Source organism: Haliaeetus leucocephalus, unplaced genomic scaffold, assembly GCF_000737465.1.
Source record: "Haliaeetus leucocephalus isolate CR32 unplaced genomic scaffold, Haliaeetus_leucocephalus-4.0 Scaffold830, whole genome shotgun sequence".
Classification (NCBI taxonomy): Eukaryota; Metazoa; Chordata; class Aves; order Accipitriformes; family Accipitridae; genus Haliaeetus; species Haliaeetus leucocephalus.
The window spans coordinates 4,158,144-4,173,477 of record NW_010973266.1 but is presented as its reverse complement, the minus strand read 5'-3'; the positions used below and the strand labels follow the sequence as shown (position 1 = coordinate 4,173,477).

The following is a 15,334-nucleotide window of genomic DNA, read 5'->3' as shown; positions in this document are numbered from 1 at the left end:
CTTCACTTTTTTTCCATTTCTTTCCCTGACTCAGTCCGTACCTGGAGCCCCCCATGCTCTCCCGTTCCTCTTTGAGGAATTTGAGACCAATTCTGCTTAGTGCAGAAAGGATGGCAAAATGGAAATATATGAGCAAGGGAATAACTCTGGAAGGTCCTGGGAGGTGCTGAATGCCTGCAAATCCCACTCATTTCCCTAAGATAAACACCTTCACTTCCCTGTAGCACAGGATCATAACTAAGCGAGAAAAAACCCCTAAATACTAACATTCGAAAGCACTTAACTACAACCTACTTGCTATTAAAGTTGATTTACTTTTACAGCAAATGCTTTACAAGTGTATCGTAGGATTTAATCACAGTTACACTGAAGAAAAAAAAGGCATACGTTGAATTCCTGTTGACATTTAAAGCAGCCCAGAACCATAAAAACACAGCAAACAAAACATCGGGCTCAGCAGCGACCACCAAAACCCACCTGCTCTCCCGGGGTTAGCAAACAAAATTTGCACTCCGCTAGTTCCGTGGCCCCAGTCTGGGTGGGATGTCCTCCCCCGGCGTGCTCCTTGATGGCTGGGTGCCCATCCCCGAGCTCCCCAGCTCCTTGTCCTTCTCTCACCCACAGAAGTCATCGAGGCCACCGGGAAACCCACTGCGGTGGAGGACAACCCTCAAGCACATACTTCAGCTGAGCACTTATTTCCAGCGCGTGCTGTTCTTAACAGAAACACTTTCTGGGATGGGGCCGATATCCCCTCGAGGCGCATTATCAATTATTTGCCAGGCGAAAAGGTACACTGTCATGGGAGATAAAGAAGATGATTGCACCACACAAAACAGGAAAGATGTACACGAGAACTGATTTTATCCTTCGGAGGAGCAGTTTACAGAGGGAGGCTGTTTGCCTTGCGGGTATTCCCAGCTACGGAGGGTAAGTAGGGAGAGCAGCTCATCTGGGAGCACTGTCCCATGGACACCCCAGACGAGCAGCTCTGCAGGAACAACCAGCCGGCTCCAACCTTCCCCTTGAGTTAGACTTTCTGAATCTTATAGAACCTGAATATTTTCTGGGGTTTTTTTTACTGCATATTGGAAAAGACTGGTTCTACCTCAGGCAGGGTTTACTGGTCATGACTGCATGAAGAAGACAGAGCTCCATATGTAATGTCCTAGGAAAAGTATTGAAAAGAAACTCACTCCTGCTTCGACCCATGTTCCTTAATTAATATATTTTATTATTTTTCATATTGTTGTCAAGCTGTCTTCCCAGATACAACAGTAAAATGAAGAAGGATCCCACACTGCACTTGCAGCCACCTTCCCAGAGAAGCATGCTTCTGCTGGAGAGTTCAACAGGAACAGGGTGACACTGGACCCAGCAGCATCTCCCACCCTGACATCTTCTCTCTGAGTCACCTGCAAGGCTGTTCACTCAGCCGGAAAAAGAACCCAACCCATACCCCCCCCCCGAAGCCTCAATCTCTTTATCCAACTTCTCTGAAAAAATGATTTTAGAGATGCCACACAATACAGCCCTTTTTAGCTATTTGTGCCCTTGAGCCATGCATTAATACAGCTGAGGCTAAGCTGGATTGAGGGAATTTTAACTTGGTGTATTGGACGACGTAGAAGGTTATAAAAAAAAAACCAAAAAAAACCCACTCCAAAAAGAAAAAAGGAAACACTCCCCACAAAACCGGCTTGTAAGCTGAAGATTTCATGAGGTCAGGGTGAATGTACAAAACCTCTCACTGGAAATGTTATTAATAATAGCATCTTATCTCCTGTTACATAGAAAGTACACTGATTAATAACAATACACTGATAAGTAACAAACTCCCAAATCTCAGAATATTATCATTTTAATCACCTTTTTTTTTTTAGACTGAGGGAAAAAAGTGGTGGTCAGGGCAGAGAACTCTGTATTTTAAACTCATCCTTTTAAAACCTGACCTTTCATCTTTGCAGAACCTTACTGGCTGCTCACTAATAATTACTGTATGCTGAGAGCATCTTGAAGTTGCAAAAGGGCATTGTAGGTATTTCAGAAAGAAATAACAGTGTGTCCATACACTTATGAAGGCTTCTCAGGTGCACAAAAGAACACGGTTTTGAGACTGCATGTAGAATTTTGACTCCATGTATACAGAAGTCAGGTTTCTACTAGTCAATTTCAAGCCAGAAAAAGTCTTTTGTAATTCAGGGGTATTAAATCTTTCTTAAAATGTCCAAATCAAATTAAAGCAAATGGGATATTTTTTGTGAGTTGCTTTTAAATTCACCTCTTTCAAATATCCGTTAAACCTTTTGAAAATTAAATGAATTTTATTTTTAATGTAATGTGCAATCGTGGAGATCTGAAGAAAAGCTTGTGGTCCCAAAAGCATGTGTGTTTTTCTAACTATACAAGTTGGTCTAATAAAAGATATTATCTCTCCCTGCAAACCTTGCCTAGCTTCAGTTTTCCTGGATGAATAAAGATAACAGAAAAAGTTTAATGATTAACTTTCACGCTCTCTATGTTCCCCCTTTATCAGGCTTTTCCTGGCCGCTAGCATTCCTGCTTTGCTGCAAAACACGGGCTGCAGGTCTGGGGGCTGCATGCACCCACCTGTGGGCAGCGCCGGGGTCCTCAGCCCCAGCCTCCACACACTTCCTCCCGATACATCACCTCCTCAACAGCTTCTGGACCTGGATGTGCCCGGAAAAACCCAAAACTCTTCCAAAAAGATCTCAGCTAATGCTGGAGGCATGATTTCTTTTGCTACAGTGGAAGGAAGCTCCCAGTAAGGACTGGGGTGGAAGTGGCGGCGCCTCCAGCCACCCCACCTTGCCTCCCTGGTCCTCTCAAGACTTTTGGAGGCTGAAACAAACCCCTCCGAATCTTTCCAGCCGGACTATTCTGGAACCCTGGATGAGCAACTAGGAACAGGCGAGAACATACCTAACATTTTTTCTCACCCCTAAGCCTAAAAACGTCCTCCTTTGATTAGTGATAATTCACAGCCACACATTTCACACCTTAAATTAAGACAGTGGACCAAGCAATGCCTGCTAAACACCATCACTAACTTTGATACCAAAAGTACCTATTCACCCTGAGACACCGCATCTGTCAGCACGAGTAACGAGCACCCCGAGGAGGGTTTCCGCATGGGTTTTTCCTGTGTGCCCAGGATGGGCTCGAGTCAAGGCTAGGTTAAATTCTCATCATTTTGCAAATCCTACCCTTGTAGCTGCTTCATCTCCAGCTCTCCCACACCAGCTGGAGGGCACTCAGCCCAGTCAGCCGCATGCAAGCGCCTTCTGGTTTATGAAAACCATGTTCAATGTCCAAATACTGCACAGTTCCTGGAATAATAGAGCTTATAACCTCCTTAATTTATCATCAGTGTTTAAAATAGTATCACTAAACCTCAGAAGTAATGATAGATGAAAAATTTATCTTAAAGCAGAGCTATTTAAACTATGATAATCTCAAAAAATCTTTGCTAATCTGCTACATCTTTGAGCAGAAGAAATACACACTCCCTGGGTTTCGTAATAAACCAAAAATGAACACTGGCAGAGCAAGCAAAATCATCTATAAATACAAATCAACCTTTTCTCCTTGTGAGCCAGAGTAGCCCAAGGGATAACGGCATGATCATGCTTCAGATGTATTTGTACAGCACATTTCATCTTCATTAATCTAGATAACACACTGGCAGATCCTTATTTTTTGATTCCAAGAATGATGAGCTATTCCTGTGCTATGGCAGTTCAGCACCCACCTCTCCCCCAAGCACACGGGGCCCCACAGCCTGGAGCACCATGAACGCTCCTTCCTACCCTCCCACTGCACTGGGAAGGGGCTGTAGTGCTGCAGCCCCGGCTTGTCCCGGCTCCAGGCTGCATCCCAGCAGCCCCCGAAGTTCACCACGCTCACTTGGTCACAGCGTGGGGCACGATGGACCTCACCAAAGCATGGGACAGACCTGCCCCAGCTCCAACGCATGGCTTTTCTCATGCGGGCAACCTCAGCAATGCAACAAGAGCTAAAGGAGGGAGATCAGGATGCTGGAATAAACTGCTCTTGCAAGGATCCGTATTTTCTCTCTGTTTTTCATGAGCTGACATTTTGGTCAATAATCTTCATATTTAAGGTGTCTTATCTTCTTGTGCATGCAAAGGATAGCTGCACTGCAACTCCTGCGAGGCATTTCCTACAGACATCCTCGGCACATTAAGAGACAAATAAAAACCAAACTGTAGAGAAACTGACTGCTCTTGAAACCATGTTAAACTATAATGGGCTAAAAATATCTTCATCTTTATGTCTCTTCACTATCACAGAGAAGAAAGTCAGTGCTGATGTAGGTAAGCACAAGCGATAGGTTTATCTAATAATGTATACTGAAGATAGTGAAAAATATTTCAAATTTGCCTACAGTTATAAAACTGTAAATCACACTGAACGATATCACTGCAGTAAGCCGTTTTCTTCTAATGGTTTTCTATATTTTATCGGTTCAATAAAACCCATCGCCTATCAACCCAAGAGTTGTAGTTATATACCCTATGGTTATTCTCAATTAATTGATTTTTTTAGTTTTAAAATTAGGCCACAAACCCACCAGAAGAGAGAGGTATGGCAAAATGAACTAATCAGATTTCATTTCTTTCTTGGGAAAGAGGTGGGGGTGAAGGGAGGGTCTTGCACCAAAGTTTTAGAAAGTTGACAAAGTTTTCTGCCTTGCAGTAGAAAACAGTTGGCAAAGATGCATCTTGATGCATCATACCCTTATTGACACTATTATACACTTGATTACATCCTACAAATTACAAAAAATATCAAATGAGTGCACTGAGAAAACTCCCTGGGATCTAGAAAAATAAGGCTCCTGCAGCAACAATGATCTTACATAGTGCCTGTGTCCTAGGAGATCCCAAAGACCCTCACGCATTAACTGACGTGAAAACACCCACCGGCTGTAATCAAGAGGTACAGGCTACATGGCAAAGAGGTGAAGTAAGACATGGCACTCATCAAGAAACCCAGCTAAACAAGCATTTTACAATTTCACACACAAATATGTCTGTGTTTTCATGGTTCATTCCACAAATACCCAAGAGGTAAACTGTACAGCACTCAGTGTAACCTAGTCCTCTAATTAATAGCTTTGATAGTACTAAGAAAAACCCAACACTGTGAAAAAATCCGTAACGCATGGCCAGCTGACTTTCTTATGAATACTTGAGAACACAGAGGTGGCTTCATAATTACCCCCTTTCCATTTAGTGGCATTACTTTCAGCAAGAGTTTTCCCAAATGTCTCTGTGGTTCTCAGCCCAACAAATGGGTCACCTTGCTTGACCTGTTGTCCTCCCTCTGCAAGCAGACAAATTCTGTGCTCATTTGTTTCCCTGGAATCCTCTTCCTTCAGAAGGAAAAAGGAAGGTGATTCTTCCACAGAGACTTGTTAGAAGTTGCTCTCAACAGAGAGATCACCTACAAGAAGATACACAGATCTGAGTCATCGGGTTTGGAAATGATTTCCCCAGTTTTCTAAAACAAGCTATTTTGTTGCTCCTCAGAAGAAGCAGACCTTGAGAGAGGTGCGTTGAAGCAGATCTCTCTCAATACCTTGTTCAAGGTCTAGGCAACTGACATTGATGGGATTCAAGATATTTCTTTTTGATTTGTATGTAACACAAGGGTCACAATTCTTGAAGGACTCCTCTTCAAGCTCTCATCGAATGAGCATGATGGATCTTCTGTACCAAATGCAGCCATGCTCTCCAGGCACCCTGCAGGAAGTGTTGGAGAGGATGTTGCACAGACACCCATGACAGAAACACGTCTCACCCTCTTCTGCCTCCTTACTTCGGCCTGAGCTGGTGAACCATACTTGCTGCCAGGAGCAGGTACAGAGCGCGCCCCAGGACTCCTCCCTGACATGAGCCTGGATTCAAGCATTCAGCCGACTGGAGACTGCTTCTCTGTTTGTGCCCCTGTGAGGCACATAAACAAAAAAATCAGTTGCTGCTTCCTTGCGATTCACATGAGGAGCGCCTGGAGTCAATGGGTTCAGTGTGGGGATCATTCAAACCAGCTGCGGCCAGTGAAAAGAATCCATTCTTCATTCCTGTGACCAGGCTTGCTAGAAAGTAGGGAGCAAATGTTCCACCCAAAATAGTTTTGGTCTGAGCACAAGAGAAGCTATTGGCAACAACAACCCTGACAGAAAGAATGCCTTAGCACCAGGCTCAGATGCTTTGCAAAAGTATTTTGTATCCTCTACCCCAAATTGTATTTCTTTCTGCCTGTAAAAGACTACATCCTTTAACCAGCCCTGGCAGATTGCTGAGTGTCTTTATTTTGGCTAGTAGAGAGCTCCCTTCCATTCGGGACCTATCTAGGATGGAAAGCAGATCTACCGGGATGGAGAGCCCAACCCCAGCTGAGCACCAGGCCACTGTGGCCCTCCTCCACGGTGAAGCCAAGTTGTGCAGGAGTCCTGGGCAAAGTGTGCAAATGGGGCAGCTCCTGCTTCACCTGGAGCCACGAGGCCGGGCAGGGGTGCGGGTGTATTCCTGAGCTGGCCACGCAGACAGTCCCAAGACGATGTATGCATCTGCTGGATGTGCTCTCCTGCCCCAGCTTCGCGGTCCACCCCGGGCTGATGGTGCAGAGCAGGCTCTGGGAAAATCCTCCTCCGTGTTGCATGCGCCCATCAGCATCCCTCCATGCACCCAGTTTTACTAGCGCAAGGACCATAGTATTGCAAAAAGCGCTGCTTTTCTCAAAGAGCTCTAAACCGCCACAGCGAGCAGGTGTGAGTGGCTGGGTCTTTGCTGTTTATTTTTAGCCTACAATGAATTTGAAAAGCAGAAGGTGCCGCTGTTGCTAGGGACGTAAAGGTAGAGTAGCAGACACGAAGAGTTCCCTCTGGGTGAGCGACCAGGCCTGATCTGAGCCCTTCCTCTGGGTTGACTGGCAAGAGCAATTAATCCTGACGCAGTGCATATGTTCCAAATTTTGTGTACTTCAGAAACGAAATGAGAAAAAAAGTTATTGTGCTTCACTGTGAAATATCAAAAGCACTGAACTGTGATGCATTAACATGGCATTGTCTTCAGGACTCTCGCCCAACTCAAGACTAACAAAAGGAGCTGGTACACAGACATTAAGAAGTGCACATATTCTTTCCTTACACACCCAGGTACTTTTGCACGGCACAATAACACATGCAACTACGTCTCCATCCTCTTCGTGCAGTTATCAGTGCAGCATAAAGTAAGGACAATGGCTATTAACAAAATATACAAGAGAGGATAACCACTAAGATAAAAAAGATTTGTATTTGTTAATGTCACAATATAAAGGAAATGATAAACCCCTGCAAGCCGAGTTTCTAATTTGGTCTTAATCTCACTGGGCGTAGCTGCGCCAGTGCTGGCTGCCTCTCCGTCTCAGCCCCGGTCTCCTTTCCACTGGTCAGGACAAGCCTTTTCCCAAATCACAACAGCTGGCTGGAGCAACCCTCTACCTCCTCTTTCTCGCTGCAACTCTCCCTTAGAGTATGATGACTTTTAAATCCTTTCAGGCTCAAAGCCCAGTAAGCAGTAAAGCCCAGCACAAAGTGATATTTATTTCTCATAACTATTTTTTTTTCATATAAGAACCCAATAGAAAAATAACCTCAACGGTATTTGTCATAGCCATAGGTGGATTTGAAGCTCTGACGAAGTGAATGTGCTGCACTCGGTGGTGCTTGGTGCAGCACACCTGCTTCGTAACAGAGTTAAAGGAAGAGCCTGCCCTAAGCCAAAGCTCCTATCTTCCTTCAGCTCGTAGGAAAGGACTTAAAATCTTTTGGGGAGCTGGAAACTTTGGTATGGACAAAGAACTCAAATGAACAGCCACAATGGCTGCAGAGCGGTTTCCTTAATTAGAAAGTTGGCTGCATTCATAAGGAGGAGGAAAACAATGCTACAGACAGCCAAGGCAAAGAGCAAGTAAAAACTGTAGCACATGCAGCTCTGGAGGAAACAGAAACCGGCTCTTATCAGCCCCCCAGATCCTCCAAACCCACTTGTAATTATTAGGCTGAAAATCAAGTGTGGTCCTGCTGCCGAATCAGAGCAGTACAAATTGTGAATATGACTTGGCCTTAATTAATACATTTTGACAAGGCTCAAAACAGTCCCCAGGCGATTTAAGACACCGTAAAAAATCAAGGAAGCGACAGTTTTTGACCTCAAGATGTCAAATACAGAACTGTTGTCTAGTTTTGACGAGCTGTCACTCTATCCCCCGGACATCCCTACGGCAGCTAAGCATTTTACGTCATGGCCTGCAACCACGCAATGTGGTCCACGAGGCTACTGGCATGTCCTCAGAGCATCAGTCAACCCAGCTTCAACAGCGTCGGAGAATCCTTGTCAATACAGCGGTGGTGGTGGTCTTCTCAGTCCTCTGCCCTGCTCTGGCAGTTGGCGATGGGCAATGGGGGCGTACAGAGACATCCAGAGCTGTACGACCGACTGCAAGGAAGCCTGAGAAACCCACACCTCGCTGCTCGCTTGCTGACCAGGTTTGCCCGGCTGTCCTCGTGGAGACCCGGTGTGCTGTTGCAGGAGAACTAGCGAGCTGTGTAGCAAATGGAAAACGCCAACCAGGAAGGTTGTGTGCTTTTTTAAACAGCAGACCAGATGCCAGCCTGAAAGCACAATAAACTCCCTAAGAAGAGACGTTTCAGACTCTGCACATCTCTCAAGCCAGCACAGGGTATATCCCAACAGAGACAGGTAACTGCACAGGAAAGTGAAGAAAACTACAGGTAGAGAAAATGCAGCTTTCCCCTGTGTTGGTCGCATTCAGGTCTGTCAATCCAACCAGCACCTGACACCTGCACCAGAAGGAAGCTGATACCTGTCACACTGAGACGATCGAGCATCCCACTATGGAAATTCAAACGGCCGCTGCCAAAACAGTGCTCCCAGGGAAGAGGCAGCTGTGCTGTGTGCGTCTGGGGAGAGCGGGAAGGCAAAAGGCGAAAACACTTCTTGGCTGCAGCAGAAAACCAACATACTGATGCCTCTCCTAAGCGCAAGACTCTGGCCAAGGAGAAACATGGGTCGTGGACCATTTCCAAGGGTGCACTTGAGATGCTCTTACTGTAATTGAACATGAAGCTGTGGCCTCCCAGGGCTGCGCACGTTCCTCACTGTGGTGGGCTGCCACCCTGTGTGACTGAGCATGGGGTGTTTGTGTTTTTCTGCTTCAAACCAGCCGCCAGAATGAAATGAAACGTGGGTTCTGACATGAGGAAGTCTGACGGGCAAGGCTGCGGTCTGCAGACAGGTGACTGGAGAGCGATGGCAGCAGGAAGGCTGAGTTTTTGGAGTGTGGCTCCAAAAAGAAAATCTCAGAGGACACCCTCACGATCCTCTTCCACACAAGAGATGAAAAAAAATCATCCCAAATTGGACAGGGAGAGGTGCAGCTCCTTGGAGGGTCTCTGCCCCGAACACCTCTGCAAGCAGGAGTATGACCATCACCCCAGGAGACCTGCAAAATTACCTTACAGCTGACACCCAAGAGCTCCATGTGGCTGATACAAAGCACCAAAACACAGGTTACACATTCTGTTTACCAGGAAATTAACCTTAAATGCTGTGGAGTGAAATCTTGGATGCGGGAATCAATTTTTTTAAAAAAAGAATTTTAACTTGCTGTTTTGCCAAATTCTGATTGAAAATCATTGCTCAGACCCCGAGGGCTCACGACCCACTTACCAAACACAGCACTGCTGTATTTGGATGGACTTGAGTCAGAGTACTTCTAGCACCATGAAGGGTAGAAGGTAGAGGCAAACAAGCAAAGCACGTAACTACACCAACTTGAGAGGAGTGTGCACAGCCCTGGGAGGCCACAGGTTCATGTTCAATTACAGTAAGAGCATCTCAAGTGCACCCTTGGAAATGGTCCATGACCCATGTTTCTCCTTGGCCAGAGTCTTGTGCTTAGGAGAGAGTGTAGAAAAAATTCGAAACACAAACATTTTGTGAATGTTACCAGCAGCGTTCTTACCAAGCATGGAATACTTTCCTAGAAACTGGCTACCTTTAGGGCACCGTCTATCCTGCTGCAGTATTTTGGTTGGCTTACTGTTGCTGATTCCAGTGTTTTCCCCTTTCTTCTGCTCTCCTACCTTCTTCCTTCCTCTCCCACTTCCCCAGATGTGTTTGCACTGAAGGAAAGCTGCTCCCGTTGACTCTGCAGGGCAGTTTCCAGCCCTGCCTATGCTCAGTGGTGCTTGCAGCCTGGCTGCTGCCTGGGCTGTCCGGCATTTCTTAGTATGTACTTCTTGCTCAGTACTGCAGTGCTTTGGCTACGTGCCTTATGAACGGATTAAACAAACAAAAAGGTAAGAGGCATATTAATTCAGCATGCCTAATAACTTCCCAGAGTGTGAGTAAAGGAAACTGGAGATTCCCCAGGAAACTGTCCCAGTATGCACAGTACATCCAGATTCTCCCCATTACAAGGGGCACCACGGAGAGGAGTCATATACTCTTGGCACCTGGTGCAGGCAATCCATGACTGAACCATAAACCCACCAAAAGTAAGACAGGAATTGCACTGCAAACTGCTTATCTTCTCGAGTCCAGCTGCTGCTCTGGAGCCTGAGGGCTCTGGGAGGAGTGCAAGAGGCTTTTTGGAAGGAGTTAAAGCAGCACTCTTCCTTACTGGCATCTGACGCCTCTTCCTTCCTGGAGCAAAAGCGGCTCACTGTCCCCCTGGGAGAATGGTGGAACATCTCCTTTGGCTCTCACTTAGTGCTCTGCAACTTCCCGTACCATAAACTGGTTGCATAACACGAATCTGCACTGTGCAAAACCTCTCGAGCAACAAGCCTTGCAGGAGCCAATGTTGTTTCTCCCAATCCTTCTGTGACATCTGCTTTCCATATGTCTCTGCCGATGTGCTTGCTTTCTTCACGACTGTGAAAGACCAGTCTCCCTCTCCGCTGATCCTACCCCTCTCCCTGCCTCAGCCCGCCTGCCGGCTGCACACGAATGCACATGCCTGGGTGCCAAATGGTCGGGTTTGCTTTTCTCAGCACCACTCTTCTCTCCGATGCCACCACTACTAAGGACATAACGCTGTGGCTACGCGTTGTCTCCAACCTCTGCTCGAGCAGTCCCACCACTGTACCGGGGACAGAAGCCACAGTAGGATGGGACTTCCCTTTGCATTTCCCAGGACAAAGCTCATTTACTACCATGAAGCAACTACGAAGAGAGAAAAATTCCGTTTCAGAGCTAAGCAAAAGTTATGAACATCATATTTACTACCAACTTCCCAAACTCCGTCTTTTCCATGTGCCACCTTAGAAGAACAAGACAATCGAATGGATCTGCTCTGGATTTCTCTTAGACACCTCTCACAGCTGCAAATCCTTTACAAGGTGATTTTTACTTAGCAAAGCAGCTGTTTTTCACCCCGAGCACTACCTTCCCTCTGACAAATATCTGTTTACAGTCTGGAACTTTATAATATTGAGCCACAATCAAATTCATTATCTCCACACACTCTTATCAATATTGCACAATTGCCATTTCTCTTTCTCCTCCTCAACTGCTACCACAATTCTCATTTCTCTTAACTTTCACAAGTGACCTGCTTTGGTTTATTGTAGCCCATAGTGTCACTAATCTTAAAATTATCCCAAAATGTAGACAGAAATGCAAGTTCTGACATCTTCTGCCACTTTTGAGGATCTTCTTCAAACCCTACTGTAAAAGAGCCAGCTCTGCCCTTCCCGCCAGATCCCATCCCTCCTTCTCCAGGGAAGAGCCACTGGTCCCTGCCCACCATTCATGTTTTTGCGGTGGAGCAGCCAAGTAAGCTCCTTCCGTGCCTCCTGCTCTGCACGTCTTGCAAATCCAGCTCCGCTCCACTGCTGTCACTGTGTGTCCCACCTCCTGCTGCCGCAGCATGTCCCATCCCCTCGCCTGGGGTCCTTTTCTCCGGGGCAGCCGGGGACTCTCCCATGACTGCCCACCCGCTTCCAGCTAGAAGTCCTCTCCTGCTTCGTTCTCAGAGATGCAAGAGCCTCAGGTTTCTTCCCTTTCTGCTCTAATCACCTCTGTTTCAGGAGACCTGGATGCCCTTTCCAGCCACCTTCCAGCTCTCTGTACACTTTCAGATTTCCACGCTAATGCTCCAGATTTCATGTAGTTCAATCAGGTTTAAAGTCTCAGTTTTTGCTCTTTGCACAGCTACCACTCAACTGTGCCTAGTGAAGCATGTATGGCAACTCAACCATTTATAATGATCAAAAAGCCACAGTAATTTATCAATTATTTTTGTACAGCACCCTCTCTACAGCACAACACAGTGGGTCCATCTCTATGAATAATTTTCATTTTCTGAGGTTTTTTTGTTTTTTCTTGAGAGCATCACAGTGAGCTAGTCAGACTAGCTCATTAATAGAAGCAGAGGCCAGCCTGACACATCGCAGTTTTAGGCTGGGTAAACCAAAGATGTGGTTAAGTTGCCTAATCAGAACAAGAACAGGAATATTATAATTTCATGTAAAACTGAAATATCAGAAATGAAGAAAACAGAAACATTCAACCACATGCACAATTAAACCACTTTTAAGTGGCAAACGTCCAAACTAGAACAATAGTTTTTAACACACAGCCAGTGCTGCACCTCAAAGTCAGGCTGACCATTCAAAAACAACTGAAAACTAAACAGTCAACATCAGTGCCGATTGGTACTATATTTAAAAGCAGTTTGAGCTTTAATAATTCAACAGAATTTAATTTGCTGGTAGAAAGTAAGGTGGAATTTTTTTTTTCCAAAGCATGACGTGGATGGATATCCTATCTCTGTAAGGTACACCCCAATTTGTAGCTAGTGCCGGGCGTGGGGCCAAACACGCGCACACAGACAAAGCCTTGGCGTTCTCCAGATCAGGCCTACAAGCTGCAGAAACCGAGATCAAGCAAGAAATCCTCTAATGGATTTAACATGCAACATTTGAAACTGAGCAATGTTACCGATATTTATTTTACCCATAAACCCCCTATTATAATTTTGTTTTGGAAATTTTCAATTGCAAACTTGCAAGTGTTCTGTGGAATTCCTTTTTATGACTTGCTTCAGACTGTTAATAACAGCTCCGGTGCTAATGACCTAACTCCTGAACGTACAGAGGAAAAACAGCACTTCATGAAATATTGATACACGTGTGGAAATTTGACAATTATCTCCAGAGCTCCTTGGTAAAATCTGAAAGCAAATAAATAGCCAACATTTCCTGTACTCATTAAAATACTGAAAAACAGAGAAAGAAACATACTCATTATCCATTTGACAAATATAACCTATTATTTTTAATAATGCACAGGCATTCAATGCATGAAATTTACAGCTTCTCTTGCTTAAAGAAACCATTGGTTTTGTAGATCTAATTTTAAGAAATGCAATAAAAGTAAGTTATGTGGAGCTTGTGACTTTTGCAGGAGAGGATAAAATAATTCTTTGATTGAAATAAATGGCAAAACTACCATTTTTTAGATGGAGGCACAACTTCTCTCCCTGCCATATTTTGGAAGCTGCTTGTCTGGAAAGAAATTCTTCAAAAATTAGAAATATTAATTTCGTTGGCCTTTCTCATGCAAGCTTCAGAAACAGAAAACTGGAGTAAAAAAGAGCTGATGAGCCAGATCGTGGGGCTGTTAGTCCACATGATACATCTCTGTATCTTATCACATGCCAGCGAGATGATACACAGGCTCACCCTCTGGCCAGACCATGGCATGGGAGATGCCACACTGCTACTCAGGATGCTTTTAGCATGAACGGCAAGTACAGAGAACACCTTCCCTTGCTGAATAAATATGAACCATAAGGGGAAAACTTTCAACGCAGAGCATGACAGGTTGCTCGGCATTGCATTACAGTGCAATCATTGGTGTTATTATAGTAATTCTGGTTTCTGGACCTTTTAGCCCTGACTACGCATGAAACAGAACCACAACTGCTACAAACAAGAATGAAATGGAAATTTGAGATTCTTAAGCCAAATGTTTTAGCTGGTAAGATAGCAACTTCCACTCTTATGCAGGTCCGCTCAACACACGCAAGAATTCAAAGACAGGGAAAGCTTGAGATCAACAGGAATTGCAGCTGCTGGCCAGGTGGGATAACTAAAGCTACATTTCGGCCTTCCTGATTACTTCAGTGTCCCAACAGGACGGTCTAGATACTGATAAGCTCTCTGCTGTCTACACTGAATACTCTCTTATCTTTCATAATACATACCGATCGACGTTCCCTTCACCAACAAAGCAAAGGATATGCACTTGCATGAACTACTGTACTTTTTGAATATTCATTTAAAACTTTATAATAAAGCATTCAGAGGAAGGCAGAGAGCACAAGACTATGTGTGACATTTCTATTCCTGGTTTTTTTCTCTCTGTGAGTAACAGTGAGAGACTCCATAAGAGACTGGACCATCGTAAGAAAAGGCTGATAATCTATAGGGTTAGTAAAGGAGTGGGTAGGAGGCAGCTTGAAGCCACTCAGGGATTTGCAGTGTTAGAACAAGTGTCAGGAAATGTGTTAGGGTTAAGAAGACCAGCAAGGAAGTCAAGGGGGCATTGTCAGGTTCTTGCATCCCACCGCCCTATGATTCCTGATGCGGCTCCTTGGCATGGAGGTAGTCCACCCGGAGATACCACCTTCACATCTGGCAAATACATGCCAAATGTTTCAATGGGACCTCAGTTTTGATCCTCTTTTTCTGACTTTTTTCATTGAAAGTATATCCTTAATTATTACTTATCATTGTGTTTGCTGTCTAAGCAAAGTCCCGTCTGCTTATTTACTTGCCAAATCAGTATGACAACTGAGGAAATAATAAATTGCTTGATAACCAAAACAAGTCAATTCTGGCAAATAATAAAGACTCTGCAGAAGTACTGATCCAAATGGTTAATGACTGATACACTGATTATATTTTTTGAGAGTTTTTCTCCCCATTTTCACACATATATATGTATCTGCATACAGAAGTAAAACCTGAGAATGCCATCTTGGAGGTTCATATCAGTATGTACCAAGGAGCTCCACTGGCTCCAACCGTTCAGGTAAGCCCTCCTGGTTTCCTTCTTACACTGACAACCTGCTTATCTCTCAGATTACAGAGCCTAAACCACCTTCCTCCCGGGAACTATGACGCTTTTGGGAACTGTGGGAAGAGTACTGTGATCTCACTCTTCTCCCAGCCCCTCCTTGGCTGCCTCCGCTTCCACGTGCAAGATGA

At 45.0% G+C, this 15,334-nt stretch overlaps 1 protein-coding gene across 2 annotated transcripts in view; it reads right to left on the bottom strand.

The window, feature by feature from the left end:
• Positions 1-15,334, bottom strand: part of CTBP2 (C-terminal binding protein 2) — a 76,212-nt gene that overhangs the window by 21,264 nt on the left and 39,614 nt on the right. The window lies entirely within an intron of this gene.